The sequence below is a fragment of the Nestor notabilis genome, unplaced genomic scaffold, assembly GCF_000696875.1.
Source record: "Nestor notabilis isolate BGI_N333 unplaced genomic scaffold, ASM69687v1 scaffold7002, whole genome shotgun sequence".
In the NCBI taxonomy this organism is placed as follows: domain Eukaryota; kingdom Metazoa; phylum Chordata; class Aves; order Psittaciformes; family Psittacidae; genus Nestor; species Nestor notabilis.
The window spans coordinates 96,360-102,359 of record NW_009918698.1 but is presented as its reverse complement, the minus strand read 5'-3'; positions in this window follow the sequence as shown (position 1 = coordinate 102,359).

Below are 6,000 nucleotides of genomic sequence, written 5' to 3'. Positions count from 1 at the left end.
GATGTGCCCTCATCATTCCTGCGGGTGATCTAATCCCTGTGAAGTCAATACGAGAGAAGAAGACAATTCACAGACCCTAAAAGACTAACATACCCATTTAGAAGTCTTCCACTAAACTCTTTGCAAATGAGCTAAAATGAGAATTATTTGCAGGAAGAATCTGACAAATAAAGTAAGGAACATTTGATAAAACTGTGACTTCTTCCACTGACAATTCATGAAGAAATTTACAGAAAAGGAGACATCCACCATTTACATTATTAATGAGTAATTACCCTTTCAGTTTTCTTTTTGGCCCGTACACTGCCAGCAAGGGACTTGCCATAACCACAACCACATGGTTTTCTATTAATATTTTTATCTCATGTTCTTCAGAAATGCTGTCAGATTTGCAAACAGTGCAAGTAGGTATCTCTGACTGAGTTATGTGATTTACACCAGCAAGGAGCTTTCTTCAGCAGACCTTCTGCCCCTTTCTTCTTCCTCTACTTGCATGAAGAATTTGTTAACTCTCACACACAATCCCACTGAATTATTCACCAGGGTAAGTGAAAGTTACATGATTAAGCTCTTTGAATCAGTCTTCTGATGTGACTTCAGTTACACTTTCTTTCTTCTTTCCAAAAAGGTGTATGGAAAGGAGATGCACGCTGCACAAGCATATTCTAAATGGCCTCAACCAGCTATTTGTCCTTCCATTTTCTCCTTTTGCTCTATATCCAGTTTCTCCTGACTGATGGCAGCTGTGCTTATGGAAGCATGTAGATTTACCCAGAACCTAGGAGAAAAGCGACCCTTTGAGTCTTACACATTTAGAGACCTTGAGCTGTGTGGATATCTCAGTATACCCAAACCGTGGTACACTCTGGAAACCATGACTCACCTTACTATGTCTCTGTATCTCTGGATGGCTGGCAATCGCATATAAATCATTCATAGCATCAGCGCTCCTTGTTGGACTTCATTTCCCTAGGAGTGTGGCACACACAACATTGATAAAATGGACCCCCCCCTTCCCATTATGACTAATGACACCATATACGCCAGCATATATCATTCAGGACCATAGCACTGCTTGCCATCTGATCCCTGAGGAGCAGCCTGGGTTCAAAACCGCAAAATGCTGCCAGCTGCAGTCAGATGAGCTCGAGATGTGCTTCACCTACAACATTTGATTCCCTCCCTCCTCACCGAAATGCATAAAACCTCCTAATAAACATCACTAAGAGAAACAGGACTTTAACTCTCTTGTGTTATCCATCACTTGGAGTCTCTGAAAACAGCCTGTCGTATGAACCTGTAGACACAAAGAAGCCACAGATACCAGGGGACTAGACGTTCATGTTCATAAATGGTCAGGTCAGAGCCATTACACTGAAGCAGCAACCCCCTACTTAGGTCAGATAACTACCTATAGTTATTAAGTTATCCATGTAAGGAGCCCCACCCTGCCCCTTAACACATTTACATAATTGCCAGAAAGGTGCTGAAACATCAAGAATTAGGGAGTCTGCTGTCCATAGGTCTTGCAGCAGTTATTTGTGCCTTATTTGTGCCTTGGTTCTGCCTCGTCCCCGACACCCTCTTCCTGCATTACCTTTGCTGACATTGTTCAGGGAAGAGAATCACTGAGTTAACAGGTTATAAGAACAGGACCTGCTTGAAGAAATCAAAATACAAAGCTGAGTACAGACCCCGAGTTGCAGGTGGAGACTCCTCACTGAGCTAGGGCAGTTTTAAGATCTCTTGAAGCTATGCTGAGTTTTTTCATGTCAGTGTATCTCAGAGCTATTTTAAATTGCAGTCTGCCAAAACCTCCAAGGGGCCATTATGACAGTTGGAGATTACAAATGAATAAAGATTTCTAGTATGTCCCCTTTCTAATACTTGCTGCAGGGTTGTAGAGTGAAAATTGAGGACACTATCTTCTTAAAGCTCTCCCACATTTTCTGGCTTTTCAGATAATCTTTCTCTTTTCCAAATCCCTTTATCATTTTATCTCATTTTCCCTGGCTCCTTCCATTGGCCTCACCCCTGGTTTGCTCTATAATCTGCATCCTTCCCTTCTTATCCTGCCCTCAGCAGCTCCATTTCTCACTGAAAGCCCTTTCCAGTACTAGCTTTAAGCTTTGCCTGGTATGCTTTAGGCCACTGTCAGCTTTCCTCACACTCAAGGCTCATCTTTCTCCCTTCTCCCTATGTCTTACCGCCTCCCCCATCAAGTACCATGAGCTGCTATAAATTTTCACATGTATTTTCTTCCCTCACGAGCTTCTTCAACATATGTTCTACATGTGTTTCTTTCACTTCTTTGTTAAGCAGTCTCAATAACCTGTATTTCCTCTTCCCAGACTGCTTGCACCATTGAAGTCTCTCTTCACCCACCTAGAACTATTTCTCCTCCAAATTATTCTTCATTTCTTTTCTTCTGTAGTGATCTTTGGAATTATCAGCTCTCTTGAAACATTCTTTATAACCCTTCTGTCTTCTGCAGTTCCAATTTTCTTTAATGGATAGCTTGGTGTTGGTATAGTCTGTATAAACTTTTAATTTATGTGTACCGTTTATGTTTCAGTGGCCTCAGTTCTACTCAACAACTCCGTTTCCAATAGAATGTGATGTTCTGAAGCATGCACTGTATTTATGTTTTTCTTCAGCTGTAGAGTCAAGCATGTTTTCATGTTCCCATTCATATGAGAGAAGCTTTCATTCTCATTATCTCCTCCATGATCTAAAACTACTCTCTCCCTCACTTTCCCTCCCCCTTTTTGTTTGGATATATCTGTCCTAGTAGACAGTTATCCCAGCAAACCCCAAATAAACACAAGTCACACCTGTGAGAATAAGAAAATAAAGCAGACAAATTTCCGCTTAGATACATTACAAAACAGAAAATAATAAATGACAAAAATACCCAGGGAATTCCCTGTGCCTCATATATTTTAGCTCCTCCTGAAGCCCCCTTTCATTTGCAGTGGCAAAATACTTTACAGTAGTTTACTAAAGATTAACATAATGCTGCAATCATATTTTCCTTTCTTTCCATCAGTGGATTTAATTTGACAATCGTTGTTCTTGGCCTCACCAAAACCACTTCGTTTCTCTTCTCTATTTACCCCATGTGGGGCTGAATCCTACAGTAGTAGCCCCAGTGAAGTCGGTGGGAGTGCTGACCCTGTAAGACCAGATGTGTCCCACTGAATAATTACGCAGAGCTGAAAGAACTCCCAGAATTTGTGTGTTCAGACAAGCATTTGCATCTAAAAGTTGTTAACCAAAGCAGGAACCCCACTAAAACCACCTTCACCACCACCTTCCCATAATGCCCTCACTGACCTCTTCAAATAAATATTTCCACTAAAATAAAAAAAAAAAAAAAGAAGAAAACAAGCCAAAATCAGATAGAGATAAGATTTCAACAAAAAGAAATGATCTAGTATTATGCAACAAAATACTGGAGCACTAAACCTATCCCAACTGTAAGTCAATTTAACAGAGGTCAGCTGTTCTTTTCTGCTGTGGAAATACATGCAAAATTTCCTAGTAGAATCTCACTTTCTGAAGTCTTAAGAAACTGAAGTATGTCAGAGGCATGGGAAGGTGGAACTCTTATTAATGTTGAGTATATAGTAACCACAGCATTTAGCAGTTTAGCTGTTAGAGTAGTATCTTATTGCTGCCTAGTTGCTGCCTTATTGCTGCATAGTTTCTAACTTACCTTCCACATTTCTAGTTTCAGCCAGTGCAGATACATTCTGTGATAAAACAGGGGAGAAAAGGGTGCTGCTGCTAAGGGTGCTGTTCACTCCTTCCCCCACTCTTTGTTCTCAAAGGAGATGGAATACAATGACACAGCAGAAGAACCCTGTGCCACTGGTGGGATAGGGAAGAATATGGAGAGAGAGAAGGTCTAAAATTCTGGAGATTTATGAAAGGATCCCTTTTGTAACCCTTCTGGAGAGGCCCCACTGTTACCCAAAGCACAAGGCAGAGGCCTAGTCACTTGAGATTGAACTATCGCGCAATATACTTTTGCTGAAGGAAGAACAAATTTACACCTGGGAATGCCTTCTTCCAAGTGAGAAACAGAGCAAAAATACAGTGTTCATTAACATACTCCCTTTGGGGCTCTTTCCTAAAGCAGTGTGCTTTTAAATTAACGTCTTTTGGCTCTGGCTTACCACCCTGAGCCCAACTGGACGCTGTGCTGCAAACCAGAGATTCTTCCAAGTGCCACAGCCCTAGTTAAGCTGACGCCTGAGTAACAGTATCAAAGAAAGATGACACAGAACAATAAATCTTTGCTGTCAGAAGCTCCACATGGCACAAGAATAAAGAAATATCTTATTCTTTGCACTCAAGTTTGGTTTTTGTTTTTTTTTTTAGTTTTATTTTTATTTTATTACTGTCTTTCCTGCTAACCTCATAGGCCTGCCACAGGTTCTGACTTGGGTTCAGCCAGGTACACTGGGTTCATTAAATCCAAGTATTTAAGCCCATAGGAAACCTGGGAAAGCCCAAACTTAAGAATGTGTCCATAATTTGTGAGCTGTCTCATCATGTGTCAGAGGCCTGACGGTATCCCCCTGTCCTCCAGCAGGGCTTAGGTCCAACTTGGAGCTGGGGTGGCCTTGTCCCACTGGGTCTGCAGGGACACCGACAGATGCCCTGGGAGTCAGGGCAGCTCAGGAGCCTTGGGGCAGCCCCCATGGCATAGAGCTCTGGGAGGGCAGGTTGTGCATAGCCCAGGGTCCAGGTACTGCAGCACTGGCTCAGAGGTTGAAAAAGCCCTCCCACTGCCAGGGTCAGCCCTGGCTGCATCCTGCCTGCAGAGCAGGGCTGTCTGGCCATGTTACCCCATGGCCCCAAGGGAACAGTCCTGCCTGCTGCAGCATGCTCTGAGCTGGCCTCGAGCCCCAGCGAGGGGATACTGCCAAGGGCCCTGGCAGCTGGACCCCAGTACAGGGCATTATTTATTATCAAATAGAACTGTCGTGCTAGAAGCTATGGCACTACAATAGAGAAAGGCTGCTTTTGCAATGTATATCTGACTGGAGGAAAAAGGAAAGGGAAAAAACCCCACATTGTTGAGGGACTGCTAGACAGCTGCCAAAGCAGGTTGCTATTTTTTTTACATCTTTAGCTGTGACTTTTGAAGTGTTGGTAACATGAGGACCAGCGGCGTCCATCCCCACCAGGACTTCATAACCCTCAGTAAAACCTTCCCAAATCTCATATCCCTGTTGCACCAAGCACAGCAGCATACATGCCAGCATCACAGCACAGTGTTTCTGCTCCATGGCCCATGGTGATGACACCTACCAGCTAAAAGTCATTAGAGCTCCCACTAACAAAAACAGCTTCAGAAAGACAACTGGACATTTTGCACCATCAATAACCCTGCCACAGCCTCGTTCTTACCAGTCAGTTGACTGGTACTCTGTAATTACACTTGGATTAAAACTTCAGGAGCTCTTTGATTCTATTTTTCCCCAAAAATCTCCATAAGGAAGCTAACATGGTAAAAAGCAAAACAAAACAAATTCTGCAGGGACACTCAAATTAGTTCTGCTGACAAACCCAAGCACTTATTGTGTTATGAGCTTATCAGGGGAGACCTTACAGCAGCCTGCCTTTACATAAAGTGAGCCTACAAGAAAGCTGGAGAGGGAAGTTTGCAAAGGCATGTAGGGACAGGACAAGAGGGAATAGCTTTAAACTGAAAGAGGATAGATTTGGATTAGATATAAGGAAGAAATTCTTTACTGTGAGTGTGGTGAGACACTGGAACAGGTTGCCAAGAGCTGTGGAGCCCCCATCCCTGGCAGTGTTCAAGGGCAGGTTGGATGGGGCTTTGAGCAACCTGGTGTAGTGGAAGGTGTCCTTGCCCACAGCAGGGGTTTGGGACTGGATGATCTTTAAGGTTTCTGCCAATCCAAACCATTCTATGATTCTTGTTACTCCCAATGCTGTCAGATACTGCAGTGGTAGGGAGCAAGA